At 50.8% G+C, this 17,115-nt stretch overlaps 1 pseudogene; it reads right to left on the minus strand.

The window, feature by feature from the left end:
• Positions 1-9,095: 9,095 nt before the first annotated feature.
• Positions 9,096-10,568, minus strand: LOC125556292 (annotated as a pseudogene).
• Positions 10,569-17,115: the final 6,547 nt, after the last annotated feature.

Here is a 17,115-nt window from a genome sequence, read left to right on the forward strand (position 1 = left end):
AAGAGGGTAGCTGTTCAGAGAAAGTGTGATTGGAGTCGGTCAGAAGTGCATAACACCATAAGAAGGTCGAATGATCCTCAATGACATCCACTCGGGGACCTGTGGTCACCATGCGTCCTCTCGGGCCATCGTGGATAAAGCATACCGAGCTGGATTCTATTGGCCACGAGCAAATGAGATGGCGAAAGATATAGTCGACAGATGTGAAGGCTGTCAATTTTACTCCGATATGTCTCACAAGCCAGTGTCAGCCCTGAAGACCATCCCCCTCGTCTGGCCCTTCGCTGTTTGGGGACTGGATATGGTTGGACCGTTGAGGACCGGCAGAAGCGGATTCACTCACGTGCTCGTTGTAGTTGACAAGTTTACCAAATGGATCGAAGCCAAACCCATCAAGAACCTTGACGCTAGCACCGCTGTCAGTTTTATCAGAGAATTGACGTTCCGATATGGAGTCCCACACAGCATCATCACGGACAATGGATCGAACTTCGATTCCGATGAGTTCAGAATTTTCTGTGCCTCTCAGGGCACTCGAGTCGACTATGCTTCTGTTGCTCACCCGCAGTCGAACGGACAAGCAGAAAGAGCCAATGGCCTAATTCTCAAAGGACTGAAGCCCCGACTGATGCGTGATCTCAAACACGCAGCAGGTGCTTGGGTTGATGAACTTCTGTCAGTTCTGTGGGGTTTAAGGACAACTCCTCATCGGTCGACTGGAAGAACTCCTTTCTTCTTAGTCTATGGAGTCGAAGCTGTCCTGCCAAGTGACTTGCTCCACAACGCACCCCGAGTTGAACTCTTCTCCGAAGCAGAAGCAGAGCAGGCCCGACAAGATTCAGTCGATCTCTTAGAGGAGGAAAGAGAGATGGCCTTGATCCGCTCGACCATTTATTAGCAAGATTTGTGTCGATTCCACGCCAGGAATGTGAGGGGTCGGGCCTTTCAAGAAGGAGACTTGGTTCTTCGAGTGGATCAGAAGAAACCACACAAGCTCGCTCCAACTTGGGAAGGCCCCTTCATCGTCACCAAAGTTCTCCACAACGGAGCATACCATCTTTACAGTATCGAGCATCAGAAAGACGAGCCACGGGCTTGCAACGCGGAGCTGCTCCGCCCCTTTTATACTTAAACACTCGTTCGAATAAAATGTAATAAGCAACACCTTTTGTAATTCGTTTATCAAAGACAAGAGCTTACGGTTCTCTCATTCGATTGTGTTGTTCTTATTTACTCCTGAAATCCCCCAGTGGATGGGCTTAGTCGCAAATCCGTTCCGCCTAAGTTCGAAAAAATCCTACCGAGTGAAGAGCAATCCTTCCACTCAGGGGCTTAGCTGCAGTTGAGAACTCGCCTAAGTTCTCTCACTAAGAGGCTTAACGGCAGTCCAACACTCACCTAAGTTTGAAAAAATCCCATCGAGTGGAGAGCAATCCTCCCATTCGGGGGCTTAGCTGCAGTCGAGCACTCGCCTAAGTTCTCTCACTAAGAGGCTTAACGGCAGTCCAACACTCGCCTAAGTTTGAAAAAATCCTACCAAGCGGAGAGCAGTCCTCCCACTCGGGGGCTTAGCTGCAGTCGAGCACTCGCCTAAGTTCTCTCACTAAGAGGCTTAACGGTAGTCCAGCACTCGCCTAAGTTTGGAAAAATCCTACCGAGTGGAGAGCAATCCTCCCACTCGGGGGCTTAGCTGCAGTCAAGCACTCGCCTAAGTTCTCTCACTAAGAGGCTTAACGGCAGTCCAGCACTCGCCTAAGTTTGAAAAAATCCCACCGAGTGGAGAGAAGTCCTCCCACTCGGGGGCTTAGCTGCAGTCGAGCACTCGCCTAAGTTCTCTCACTAAGAGGCTTAACGGTAGTCCAGCACTCGCCTAAGTTTGAAAAAATCCTATCGAGCGGAGAGCAGTCCTCCCACTCGGGGGCTTAGCTGTAGTCGAGCACTCGCCTAAGTTCTCTCACTTAGAGGCTTAACGGCAGTCCAGCACTCGCCTAAGTTTGAAAAAATCCTACCGAGTGGAGAGTAGTCCTCCCACTCGGGGGCTTAGCTGCAGTCGAGCACTCGCCTAAGTTCTCTCACTTAGAGGCTTAACGGCAGTCCAGCACTCGCCTATTGAAAAATCCTACCGAGTGGAGAGCAGTCCGCCCACTCGGGGGCTTAGCTGCAGTCGAGCACTCGCCTAAGTTCTCTCACTGAGAGGCTTAACGGCAGTCCAACACTCGCCTAGGTTTGGAAAAATCCTACCGAGTGGAGAGCAATCCTCCCACTCGGGGGCTTAGCTGCAGTCCAGTACTCGCCTAAGTTTGAGACCCATCCCTATCCGCAAGGACGACGAGGTGTAGGTCGACTGCAACCTTCTTCTTCGGAGCTGCGGCACTAATACAACGTCCGCTCTATCCCTATCCGCAAGGACGACGAGGTGCAGGTCGACTGCCACCTTCTCCTTCGGAGCTGCGGCACAAATACAACGTCCGCTCCATCCCTATCTGCAAGGACGACGAGGTGTAGGTCGACTGCCACCTTCTCCTTCGGAGCTGCGGCACAAATACAACGTCCGCTCCATCCCTATCCGCAAGGACGAAGAGGTGCAGCAAGCAAAGTCTATCCGAAGGCAAACACAAGCACATTCGGAGATAAACCAAATTCAGATAAATACTAAAAGGTTCCAAGCAGCGAATCAAAAGTACTCGGGCACCAAGCCCGAAGGAGTTTAACGGTTACAGAAACCACTCGGCATTCCGAGGCAAATTTAAAGCGTATCCAAGTTTCATAAGATTGTTCACTCAGCCGGAGGAGGACTGGCAGGCTCCACGAATGAGTCCAGATCGATCCCATCAGCGATCCGAGTGGCAGCAGCAATGAAAGTCTCCATGAAGGACTGGAAGTCGTGCTTTTTGGTGTTAGCGACTTTGATCGCTGCCAACTTGTCTTCACGAACCTCCTCGCAATGGACTCGCACCAGGGACAGCGCCATGTCAGCACCACACCGGGCGGAGGATTTCTTCCATTCTTGCACTCGGTCAGGGATCTCGTTCAGACGAGTCATCAGAGATTCCAGATCATTCTGAAGCGTCGCCTCCGGCCAAAGCGTCGAGTCGATTCGAGAGACAACCTCCTTCAGGCGTGCGAGGTAGCTTGTGGCGCTGGCGATACGGGACTCCAGTCGGAGCACGTTCATCGCAGTTTCGTCGCAGACCGGGGAAGCGATAGGGTCCAGGCCCGTCTCGACCCTCCCAGTTTCTTCGTCAAAGTCTTGACAAAGTTTTGCAGCCAAGAGTCAGTTCAATCAACCGAGCAAAATTCGATGGCAAACATCAACACAGTCGGATTAAAAGAGATACCTCCCAGCACTAGATAAAGCTTCTTGGCGAGGGTCCTCAGATAGGCTTCTGTGTCATTCCTCTTGCGGATCGCAGACTCCAACTTTTCGTTCAGGGCGACCTTATCCTTCTTCAGGCTGGTCACTTCGCGGTTAGCTTCATTAAGACAAGATGTCAGTCTAGTCACCTTTTCTTCAAGTGTTCCGACTGAAGCAAGCTTCTTCTCTGCGAGAGCGGTTTTGTCTTGGGCTGCTTTTTGCGCGGCGGCGAGGTCCAAGTCCTTCTTGTCCAGAGCCAACTTCATTTTCTCTGCAAAAGAAATAATCGAATCAAAAAAGAGATCAAAGAGATAGGCCCGTCTCGACCCTCCCAGTTTCTTCGTCAAAGTCTTGACAAAGTTTTGCAGCCAAGAGTCAGTTCAATCAACCGAGCAAAATCTGATGGCAAACATCAACACAGTCGGATTAAAAGAGATACCTCCCAGCACTAGATAAAGCTTCTTGGCGAGGGTCCTCAGATAGGCTTCTGTGTCATTCCTCTTGCGGATCGCAGACTCCAACTTTTCGTTCAGGGCGACCTTATCCTTCTTCAGACTGGTCACTTCGCGGTTAGCTTCATTAAGACAAGATGTCAGTCTAGTCACCTTTTCTTCAAACGTTCCGACTGAAGCAAGCTTCTTCTCTGCGAGAGCGGTTTTGTCTTGGGCTGCTTTTTGCGCGGCGGCGAGGTCCAAGTCCTTCTTGTCCAGAGCCAACTTCATTTTCTCTGCAAAAGAAATAATCGAATCAAAAAAGAGATCAAAGAGATATATTGAAATTCAGTCGACAATCAGTTATCTTCCATACCAGCGGCCTCGTCTTGAGCTTTTTTCAGATTTTGCTGAGCCAATTCCAAGTCTAAGTTGAGTTGCCTCTGCTTCTCTTCGAGTTCGGCAAACTTGGAGATAAGAGTACAAGACTTCTGCAGGAGGCAAGAGACAGGTCAATCGATAGGTTCGAAAGCAATTCATTTCCGAATGAATAAAACCTAAAGAAGTGGACAACAAGCTGTTCAGACCCCAGTCGACTGCCAGCAGTCGACCGCGGTCTCGGGGACTACACCCAGTGGGTGCACTTTGCGTGCCCCCACCGGTTCTGATCCCACTCGCCCGGCCCGCCGGAGTCGAGTGCAAGGAGTAAAAAGAAAGAGAAGAGAGAATGGTGGCGTGCGGAGAAGAGGCCTGGCCCGAGACCTTTTATAAGACCTTCCGCCGAGTGGCTGACTACTGGACCCAAGCGATCTAAACAAATCACGCAACAGTCGCGCGCAGTACGTGGCGAAAAAGGTGGCACAGGGATCGAGGAGACTTACCTAATCCGTCCCGATAACCTCGTTTCCTCCCGTCGGGCGCGCTTCCCAAAATTCGAATCCCGCGAGATCCGCGGAGAGCGGAACAACCTGTCAGACTGAAGACAAAAACCCTCTACATCATCATTCGGAATTCAACCATGAAAGTTCACTCGACAACAACCAAGAATGGACCAAGGCGATTGAGAAAGGAGTCGACGTCGTCTCCTCAACTCATTGTTTCAGGACAAGGCATATTCACAGCACAAAGAGTGGGTCGGAAGTGTTCTCAACCCCTTCCTCACTCAAACCCTGATCCATTCGGGGGCTAATGATGAAGCTATGTACCTAGGGTAGGGTCATGGACCTGTCCAGCATACCCTCCCCGAGGACATCTTTACAAAGAATCAGAAGCAGTCGAAGAGAAAATATCATCCACTCGACCATGAAGATGTGCTCACTCGACTTCCTTGAAGACACTCGACCACCTTGAAGACACTCGACCACCAGAAGATGAGGAACCCTCCACTCTGCAACGGTTAAGACTTAAACCATAGCATTATGAGCATTTATGACATTTACTGTAGACGTTACCTGTAACGCCTTTCCTTTATGATCATTGAACTCTGTGTAACGGAGGGGAGCTGGGGTCCTGGCGCACTCTATATAAGCCACCTCCCTCCTCTGGGACAAGGGTTCGCACTTTTGTAAACACACACACACACACGTATAATCCAGTCGACCGCCTCAGGGCACCGAGACGTAGGGCTGTTACTTCCTCTGAGAAGGGCCTGAACTCGTAAAACTCGTGCGTACAACTACTCCATAGCTAGGATCTTGCCTCCTCATACCTACCCCCATTCTACTGTCAGTCTTAGATCCACGACAGTAGCCGCTGACATGGTGGCAGATTTGGTCATGTAGCAGTGGCCATCAAGCTCCAGGCCAACTCCAGCAGGTAGCTTTCTTTGAAATAGCTGAATTTTTGTGATGTGTTCTGTGCAAATGAGTGATGCACTGATGTGTACTTTCCTATTTGACAGAATTATTACTGATTGGGGTGATGTGCTGTGCAATTTGACAAGATTTGAGTGTTGTGCATTTGCAATTGCCGTGCAATGGGAGAAATTGACAAGGAAATACCTCAAGTTGCATTGGTATGAGGATCAGAAATGCAGATGAAGCTTGGGTGTTTTGGGTTGCATATGGTGGTCGTGTTGGGTTTGATGTGAGGAAGAGAAACAAGCATGTAAGTAAGATGGATGGTCAAGTGACATCATGCACATTTGTTTGCTCAAATGAGGGTATACGAAAGGAAGGGATAACAATAGATCATGAGCCAAAACGTGTTCGAGCTGAAACAAGGACAAATTGCAAAGCTCGCATGATTATATCATTGGACCGAGTGCAAAGAAATTACAAAGTCACAGATATTGTGTTGGAACACAATCATTGCCTTCAATTGCCACAAACATGTCACTTGATGGCATCACAAAGGAAGATTTCCGAACTACAAGCTTTTGAAATATAAGCTACCGAGGATTCATGAATAATGCCCCAAGCTGCACATGAGTTTGCTTATCGCCAAGTTGGTGGACCATTTAACCTGGGCTACACTTGTCGTGATCAAAAGAATTATTTGTGAACCAAGCGACAAAGAGAGTTGGCTTATGGTCAGGCTGGTAGTATGTTGAAGTATTTTCATGACAAAATGATCGAGAACCCATCTTTCCAATATGCTTTGCAGATGGATTGTGAGGAAGATATAGCCAACATATTTTGGGCTGATGCTAAAATGCTTCTTGACTATGCACACTTTGGTGACGTTGTCACATTTGATACAACTTTTGGCACAAACAAAGAATATAGGCCATTTGGTGTTTTTCTTGGGCTCAACCAGTTTAGAGAAACCACCATTTTTGGCGCAGCATTGCTATTTGATGAAACATTTGAGTCATTTAAATGGTTTTTTGAGACTTTTCAAGCTGCACATAATGGGAGCCAACCTAGAACTATTTATACGGATCAAGATGCGGCCATGGAGAAAGCTATAGATAATGTCTTCACGGAATCATATCATGGATTGTGCACCTTTCATATAATGCAGAATGCTGTTAAGCATTTATGTCCATTGAAGGGTGAAGAAAAAGATGAAGGAGGGAAAGAGAAACATGGAGAGGACGGTGAACATGAAGATGAAGAAGAAGAGGAAGAGTCTCATATTATCACAAATTTTAGTGAATGCATGTATGGCTATGAGGACAAAGTAGAATTTCAAGAAGCATTTGACAATATGAGAAATAAAGTGCACAAGCAAACTTGGTTAGATAGCATCTACAAGTTGAAAGAAAAGTGGGCTGAATGTTATATGAGAGATGTGTTCAGTTTGGGAGTGAGAAGTACACAACTTAGTGAGAGCTTCAACAATTCATTGAAAAACCATTTGAAATCAGATTTTCATATTGTTTGGTTCTTGATGCATTTTGAGAGAACAGTGGAGGTAAAAAGAACAAAGGAATTGCAATCTGAATTTGAACAAAGGAAGAAGTTGCCAAGAATCAAGATGCACACACCTATGTTGGTGCTAGCAAGCAAAGAATACACTCCAATTATCTTTGAATCTTTTCAAGGTGAATATGAGAGATCCATGGCTGCATGCACTAGAGTCTTGGATGGAAATAACAAATTTGGGGTTGCTATTGGGAGTTTGCATGGTGATTTACATTTTGAGGAGGAGCAAATAGTGATTGGTGATCCTTTGACCAAAACTGCTTCATGTAGTTGTGGAATGTTCAATAGGACAGGAATATTGTGTGGACATGGTCTCAAAGTTCTTGACTTGATGAATATAAAGACATTACCAACACATTATGTATTAAAGAGATGGACTAGAGAAGCACGCAATGGAAGCATACAAGATAGACAACGAAGGAATGTGGTAGAGAATCCAAAGTTTGAAGCCCAACTTTGGTACAAGGGTGTGTCTCACAAGTTTCACACTATGGCACATAAAGTAGGCAACTCTCTAGAATGTCGTTTGATATTAGAAAATGCACTTAATTGCATTGGTCCACAACTAGATGAGAAACTTGATGCAACTATGAATGCTATGAAAAAGCCATGTGATGACCAAGAAAATGTTGACCCAAATGTGCAACTAACAAGTGAGTTTCTTAGTGCTGCAAAGCTCAAGAAAAAAGAGGTTGCATCAAAAAAATTGAGGAGAAAGAAAGGCTGGCTTGATAAGTTACTCAAGGGGAAGCGCAAGCCAACTAAAGTTGCCTCGTCAAAAAAAAGGGAGCAAAGGTATGTTCCAAACTATACATGATATATTGTTGCCACTCGTTGCTAAACTAAATACTGAAACTTTCATGGCAGCAGCAAAAGAAAAATGATGATGGACAGCCTCAAGTGAGAGTGGAGAAGGATGATGGTGGACAGCCTAAAGTGAGAGTAGAGAAGGATGATAGCGATAAAAGAGCAAATGTGGAGCTTCAAGAGAGCAACACGGTTGTCAATTACACGCAGCTCTTGATGACTCCCCTTGGTGGTGTTTATGATGAAAATCTGTTCTAACGTGTACAAGCTTGTTAGATAGTATTTAGGACGAAGCAGCCGAAGGTGGGCGGCCGTCGAGGCCGATTCCTCCCGTGGAAGCCGCCGGAGTTCAACCTGGAGGACGAGTCCCCTGGAGGAGCAGCTGGAGCGCCTCATCCCCCTTTCCCGCACCGCGCTGAGGAGCTCCCTCCCTTTCCCGTTGAGGTGGTCATCGGAGCTGAGGTGGGACGCCGTCGCAGTGGGGACGAGGAGCTCGTCTGAGCGGAACGGGGCGGGGAGGTGAAGGCGTGGGGGCGAAGGGGATTGCCGGCGTCGTTTATCCGGTGGACGGGAACAGAGCTTGCGAAGCTGTCTCTCTGTCAGTCCATCTGCGTGTATGTGTCGTTTGGCTGTGAAACGGAGCTAGCCGTCCGATTGATTTGGACGATGGATAAGGGGGGCGAGGCACGCCGTGACTTGACTCTAGCGAGGCACTGGATCTCAGTCCTGTATCTACAGCCATCGATCGTAGCTAGCACATCCAGTTGCACATGCAACGATCTTTATATAAGGTCCTGCCGGCCAGATCGAAGCTCTCACGCGCTAGACACAACAAATTACTCCAACTGTTTCTAAATATAAGTCTTTTTAAAAATTTCAATACGGACTACATATATATGTATATAGACATATTTTAGAGCGTAGATTTTTTTTTTTTGCTTCATATGTAGGCCGTATTGGAATCTCTAAACGGTCTTATATTTAGGAACGGATGGAGTAGTTTGGGTTGAAGCTATATGCACATGCACAGTCCTCTCCTTCCTCGCGTATCTCTGCCCAGCTGGCGATTCTGGCATGCATGAATGGGAGACATGACAAGTCTGCATCAGCAACGTACATGCAACTGATCGAAAGTTCACATAAATATACTACTTCTATTTCATTTGGCGAGAAACAAAAAACACATGAAAGTTGCACATAGTTCAGCAGTACCGCTGCACAGATTGTTGGTATGGCAATTGCGGTGGTCACCACTTGGACGACAACACCACCAAATAATTTTCATCCTATGAACTTGTAGCGTTCCCCATCGGGTCGCCGTCGAACCGTCCGATCCTGAAGTGTGTGAGCTCCACGCCGGCCTCCGCCGCCGTAGTCGACTCACCGTCCAACACCAACTCAGCGAGGATCCTCCCGATGGCGGGGCCCATCTTGAACCCGTGACCGGAGAAACCGGCGCCAACCACCACGTCCCTCCCAAACTCCTCCCCGCCCAGGAAGTCGATCACGAAGTCCTCGTCGGGCGTCATGGAGTACGTGCACGCCTGCCGGAGCACCGGCCCGCCGGCAGTGTCGACGTGGCCCGGCATCACCTCGTCGATCCACCGTGCTACGGGATCCGCCAGCCCACCCACGCCCTCGCCGGTGCCGATGGTCCAGCCCCTGCTGTCCGGGTCACACGGCGGCCCCCCGTGCATGGCGATCTTGATCAGGCCCGGGTACTCCATCGACGGCGTGCTGTAGATGCACGGATCACCGTAGCTCGAGAATGTTGGGAAGCCGGCCTCCGTCGTGAGCTCGCGCTTGTGCCCGGGCTTCAGCTTCCAGTAGCAGAGGAGTGTGTGGAGCGGCTGCACGGGCAGGTCGAAGCCGGTGACGGACTTTACCAGCTTGCTCGTCCATGCGCCCACCGTGATGATGCACTTGGCGCCATGGAACTTCTCGCCGCTTGATGTCTTCACCACGATCTTCGTTCCTTCTCCTGGTCAAAAGATTTCAAGTTTTGTTACTTTGATTACTTTGATCTGTCGTGTGGAAATAAACTACTGTACCTTGCTTTGCGACGTCGATCACCTCCGTCCTGTCCCTCACGACGGCGCCCATCTTGGCGGCGAGCGCCTGGAACATGGCCACGGCCTTGGTCGCCTTGATCACCCCGCCCAGCTCGCTGCTCGCCGCCGCCCACCCCTCCGGCACCCTGAACGCCTCCGCCCACGCCGGCCGCGGCGCGATCCCCGTCGGGGCGAGCTCGGTGGCGCCGCTGGCGACGACGGCCCGGAAGTTGGGATCGTCCCGGGGCCCCAGGTCGAGGTGCGGGGTGGGCGTGAGCACGGCGTACCCGGCGTCCCGCTGGGCGTCGTCCCAGAGGCGGCGCGCGAGGCGGACCATGGGCGGGTAGTGCGGCTGCGGGTAGGTGTCGCGGATGGCGCGGGACTCGCCGTGCGACGAGCCGCGGTGGTGGAGGAGGTCGAAGCGCTCGAGCAGGAGCACGCGCGCGCCGCGTGCGCCGCGCAGCTGCCCATGAGGCCCGCGCCCACCACGATCACGTCGAAATCGGACGAGCGGTCGGCAGGAGGAGCAGCCATGGTTGCTGATCGGGGAGATGGGAGGAGGGTACGAGGCGCTGAGCCGAGGGAGCGGCGGCGAGCGGCTGGCTTTACGGTAGGTGGGTAGGGTTTTATGGTTTATAGTACTGTAGATAATTGGAAGCATCGTGGCCCTCCAACCAGAGTCATCAAACGGTACGAATCGCTCCCGTCCACGCGCCGCGGTCTGAGGGAACCACCTGCAGACCGAATAAGGCCTTTCCTAACTAGTTGTGCGCGTAACCTGAATCTCGCTCGCACAAACTGCTAGGGATCCGAGCCGGCTGGCCCACTAGGTCCCAGGACTGGAAATCACCACTGCCTTTTTTCCAACCAATATACAGTACCAATACAATCACATCATATTATTCCATGCCTCCACATCGTACCTAAAGCCTACTCTCCAGTCTATAGCATACACCACCACCGGGACGAGCTAATTATTCTATCTTATTTTGCTATTGCTGCAATGGACTTCCATGCATGCAGTTTATTGCAACTTTTGGACAGAAGTATACACGGACATTTTGAATGTATCAATCCCACTTTAACAAAAACTGAACACCCGGAGAACGTCTTTGTAAACATAACTCTACTTTTACCAAGAGTAAACTTTACGAACTATTACAATTACCTAGCTGGCACTTTGTATGGAAATTCTGAAGAACTTTGTGGTATAATTCAATAAACTTTATTGTTGTATGTGGTGGTAATTTTTCCAATTGATAATTTTTTTATGAAATATTACAATTACCTAGCTGGCACTTTGTATGAAAATTCTCAAGAACTTTGTGGTATAATTCAATAAACTTTATGGTTGCATATGACGGTGATTTTTGCCAATTGCTATTCGTTTATGAAATATTACATTTACCTAGCTGGCACTTTGTATGAAAATTCTGAAGAACTTTGTGGTATAATTCAATAAACTTCATGGTTGCATATGATGGTAATTTTTGCCAATTGCTATTTTTTTTATGAAATATTACATTTACCTAGTTGGCACTTTGTATGAAAATTCGGAAGAACTTTTTGGTATAATTCAATAAACTTTATGGATGTATGTCAATATTGCTTGATATATACATATCCAATCCCTAAATTTAAATATGTCGATATTGTGCTTGTTTCGAAGAGCTCACTATGAAAAAGTCAAATAAATAAGCGAATTTATTTTTTCACAAAAAAATGTAAAAGATATGGTGATATGTTTGCTTATAGTGCATTTTTTAGGCAGCCGCGGGCTCTGCGCTAGCTGTGTCAGACTTAGGCATGCATTTGACCCATCATTTCAGCACCGGCCCCAAGGGAATCTAAGTCAATACGAGAGAGAAAGTTAAAGAGCAAAAGTAGAGAATACACAGAGCTGTACATGCATGTGACCTAGCTTTTCAACTGGTGGCCCGAATCCCCATGTGCACTGACGGCTGAGATTCACGTTGCGCGCACAACTAGTTAGTAAAAATCCGCTTCCCCTGCAGACCTGCTGGCACTGGCACGGGTCATTTGACAACTTAGAGCATCTCGAGCCGTTGCGCCCCCAAAGACGCGTCAAAAATCGCCGCTTGGGGGTGAGCCGGCGTTTTTTTCGGTGTGGACGTCCCCAGCCGTCGCCCACAGGTCGGGCCCCAGACGTCCCCACAGTTCGGCCAAATTTCAGCAAACACGGCCAAATTTCAACAAACATGACATATTTCGGTGAGATTTAGACGTTTTTTACACGAATAAAATGGACGGAAAAAAACCCTAAACTACGGGCCGAAGTAGGCGTTGAGCAGGGCGTAGTCGTCGCCGACGTCGTCCTCCTGCTTCTCCTCCTTGACACGGCCGGCGCCGCTGCTCGACCCCTCGCCCCGGCGCGCTGCTTCACGGCGGCGGCGTTCGGCAATCTCCTCCAGGGCGCGGCGCTGGCTGTCCAGCTCCATGCGCGCGTAGTCCTCACGCGCCCACTTCAAGGCGGCCTCTTCTTCGTCGGCCTCCTCGGCGAGAGCACGCTCCGGCTTCACGGCGGCGAGCCCCGGCTCCGGCTTCACTGTCGCCAGCCCTGGCTCCCTCTTCAGCTTGACCAGGCGAGGAGGGGCCGAGGAGGAGGAGCCACGGCCGCCGTCGTTGATGACGAGGCCGGCGTCGCGGGTGCGCCTACCGAGCGGCGTCTTGGACAACTCTGGCTTGAAGCTGACCAACGCCGGCGCGCCGGAGGAGTGAGAGGAGGATCGGGAGGAAGAGGAGGATGACCATCCCATCATCCTCCTCGGCAGCCACGCGCCGCCACCCCGAGCGGTCGGGTACTCGAACGGCGGGTCGTTGCCGCCCTCGAGGTGCGCGAGGACGCCGCTGAGCGTGCGGCCCAGGACGCCCCACCACAGGCGGCGGCCCTCACTGTTGTTGCGGACGCGCGGCGTCGGCGCGTTATTGGTCGAGACGAGCCGCTCCTCCTGCCGGCGTCTGAAGTACGCGGCCCACGCCGCGTGGTTGCCGGTGGCGTACTCCGAGAGCGCCCGCTCCTCGGCCGTCAGCGACGCCCACGCACGCTCGATCTCGGCATGGAAATAGGCAGGCGTCTCGGGGAAGGGCAGAGGGGGGACAGGGACCCCGCCGGCGCTGAGCCTCCACCGCGACGGAGCGCGTACGTCGGGCGGCGCAGGGTAGTTGTCCTCGTGGAGGAGGTAGGCCTCCCACTCATGCAGCGAGCAGCGGCCGAAATCGTTGGCCGCCGCCGCATCGCCGGGGTACCTCGCGCTCATGGTTGCCGGAAGGGAGAGGGGGGGGGGGTCGAACGGTGGAGAGAGAGGGGAGGAAGTGCGGCGGCGTGGAGGGGGAGATGGGTGCCTCACCGGCGCGGCCAGGTTCGCCTTTTATAGCGGCTCGGGGGCGGCCGCGTGCGAACGCGTGGCGGAAGGCGGGGCGGCGTCACCGCACTTCGCCGCCCGTGAATCAATGGCAAGCTGACCGGCGGCAACTTCCCCGTGGAAAAACCGAGACGATGAGGACGACCAGCCTTCGTCTCGCTGACGTGCCGGTCCCGCCACTCTTTCGCGCCAAAACGTTCGTGCCGGCGTCCCCGGGCGCCCCCCAGCGCGCCGGGTTCAGGTTGGGTGTGCCGACGCCAATTTCGGCCCAATCCGGCGAAAACAGGCTCGTGGGGGCGCGACTGGGCCGATTTTTCGGCGCCGGCGCTAAAAACGGCCTTGGGGGGCCTATTGGGGGCGCGGCTGGAGATGCTCTTACCACTTCGCCAGGGGGGAGATTGGGGCGTCGCCACTTCCGACGATGGCGGCAAAGTCTCCGACTATCTGTTGTAAGTCGCTCCCCGGTTAATTTTCTTTCTAAGGCCTTGTACAATAGAAGGTGCTTAGAGAGATGCTTAGAAAAATAAATGGGGTTTTTCTGAAGCACCGGTGCCTATTTCTACAGGAGAGACGCTTAGTTAAGCGTCTATTCTGTACAAATAAGCACCGGTGCTTAAGGAAAGCCTGATTTATTTCTCTAAGCATCTTCCCTAAGCACCTCCCATTGTACAAGGCCTAAGGGCATCTCCAGCGCAGACCAATAAATCATCCGCATAGGTCCAGACTGCTTTTTTTCATGGTAATATGTGTCTCATTCATATTATAAAGATCAAAATACAAGTCACGTAAGGACCAACATGATAAAACTGAAAAAATAACAGAACATCTCTAAGCTTAACACCAACGCTCGTCACCTGTCTCCGGCACCACCATAGCAGCCGTCGAAGAAAAGAATGACGGATCACCTCCTCACCCAATCTCGACGCAGCTCCATCGCTGATATGCAGATTTGCGGACCTCGAAGGTGACTCACCAACAGTGAAGCCCTTGTCGTTGAACGAATCAGACCGGGGCAACACCCCGGACACGCCATCGAACTCCAGATCTGACACCCCACCACGACTAAGACGCCGAAGGAGGAAACCATATCTGCCATCCATGAACCACGAACCCAGCACACGTTCCGTCTTTCAAATGTCGTCGATGCGGACCACAAATCTGCATCCACTCCTGGACTACCTCCCAAACTCTACACCAACGCTGGAGCAAACACTGTCGCAACGACGGAGCCCGAGGACACAGGTCCACCACGAGGATGCCGGCCGCCGCCACGCCATCCTTACTTGAACAGACTGGTTTCCAAATTCATCCCCAACCATAGGACCAATGGCCTTGTCAGGGAAGGATCCGAAGAATCTTTATTCAGCGTTGTTATCGTCATCGCCGAAGCCAAGACGATGAACAACCTAAAAACCTAGACTACGAGAGAGTAAAAACAATCCACACGCATGGATCTGGCGACCCCCCTCACCACCGACAACCGAGGTCGCCGGCGGAGGGGAGTCACCGGAGAACGACGCTGAAAGACTGAACTCTCCTAGCGGTGGCTAGGGTTCAGACCGCATTGTCCATGCGTGTTGTGTCATCCAATGCGGACATATACCGATCCGTAGGGGGCTCCAGACGCACTTTTCCCTTGCAAAGTAGAAGCAAAGTGGGGGGGGGGGGATTTGATGGTCAGGTTATATCATCTGTGCTACTACTAGTACCCTAAAAAGAAAAGTACCTAGACAAGATTCGATTCCTGGTGCTGCAACCCGAATACACGTAGCGCGGTCGGTCTCTACAGGGGACAAGAACCGGGAATACAGGCCACGCACGGATCCCCAAAGCATTCGCACGGCCTGGATAACGTCCGACCTGGGGTGCGGCCTCCATTGGTCATTTTCGCTCGATGTGCCCCTTCTTTCCCTTGTATTTCATTGTTGTTATTTATGCTCTCTAGCTGGTGGTGAAACGAAGTTTATGTTATGAATCAGTCTCGTTTCTCTATCTTCTCATGGAACGTTCGCGGCCTCGGTGACATCCATAAGTGCAAGGACATTCTCTTTAAAATCATCGCGATCAAACCCTGTTGCGTTATGAACCAGTGGCGGCATTAGTTGCAAAGATTCGCTTGCTTGCTTTCTTTCCAGCTCATCCGTGACAAAGACAGAGAGCATGCAAGATCTTTGGCGGGCATGCATGCCATGCAGCTCGACCTGTTCCCTCGTCCATATGCGCTTTCTATGATGCACAAGGACAGAGAGCATGCAAGATGTTTGGCGGGCATGCATACCAGGCAGCTCATGTTCCCTCGTCCCTACACACTTTCTATGATGCACAAGGACATAGAGTATGCAAGATGTTTAGCGGGCATGCATGCCAGACAACTCTTATTTTCTCGTCCCTACGCGCTTTCTATGATGCAGAAGGACAAAGAGCATGCAAGATGTTTGGCGGGCATGCATGCCAGGTGTCAGTGTAAAAACTGGCGGATCTCGGGTAGGGGGTCCCGAACTATGCATATGAAGATCGAAGGTAACAGGAGGCGGGGAACATGATGTGTACCCAGGTTCGTGCCCTCTTAATGGAGGTAATACCCTGCTTCCTGCTTGATTGACTTTGATGAGTATAGGGGTTACAAGAGTTGATCTACCTCGAGATCATAATGGATAAACCCTAGATGTCTAGCCTCTATGATTGTGATTGCCTCTACGGACCAAACCCTCCGGTTTCTATAGACACCAGAGGGGGCTAGGGTTGTACAGAGTCGGTTTACAGAGAAAGGAAACTACACTTCCGGCCGCCACGCTTGCTATCCACGCCACGGAGAGTCCCATCCGGACACGGGGGAAAGCCTTCTATCTGGTCTCTGCATGGCCCATTAGTCCGGCCCATGTCACATAGCCTGGACGCCCGAGGACCCCCCTATCCAGGACTCCCTCAGTAGCCCCCGAACTTGCCTTCAATGACGACGTAGTATCCGGCTTCATGTCTTCAGCTTTGCAAGGCGGGTTCTCCATCATACTTCGGTTTGACGATAATTCAGCTCCACATTAAATATCATATTCTATTGATTCTTTGCAGCCGGCGCCTCGGCTTCCACGTGTCAAATGAATGCGAATGACCTAGGTGTTTTTTTACAAATGACCCCTCGACCGCGTAAGGAAGGCGTCTATTTAAGGAGATTAGATCTCAGATGCCATTCCACACCACGCGGAAACCCTTAGAACTCGCCACATGAAACTGTGCAAACATGGCCAGTGCTCCTGGTTCTTCCTCACGCCCCACGGCCTTCAAAAAGGTGACTGCGAAAGTTGTTCAGTATCCTGCGCCCATCTGAATAAACTTCAGACGCAGGGATTTCTTCCTCCCACGGATCTTGTCTCCGTTCGGGCGGGATTAACCTCCCACAATGGCGAAGCCCTGGCGGAGAATTTCCCCAATCCTTCAAAAGAGGAGCGAGTGTGCTTTGTTTCCTTCCTTTTGAGGGGCGTAGGATTTCCCATCCACCCCTTCCTCAGAGGTCTCTTGGAGTATTACGGCCTCCAACTGCACAATTTAACACCAGGCTCCATGATACGTCTCCAACGTATCTATAATTTTTGATTGCTCCATACTATATTATCTACTGCTTTGGATGTTTATGGGCTTTATTATACACTTTTATATCATTTTTTGGGACTGGCCTATTAACCCAGAGCACAGTGCCAGTTTCTGTTTTTACCTTGTTTTATG

The sequence above is a fragment of the Triticum urartu genome, chromosome 5 (assembly GCF_003073215.2).
Source record: "Triticum urartu cultivar G1812 chromosome 5, Tu2.1, whole genome shotgun sequence".
Taxonomy (NCBI): domain Eukaryota; kingdom Viridiplantae; phylum Streptophyta; class Magnoliopsida; order Poales; family Poaceae; genus Triticum; species Triticum urartu.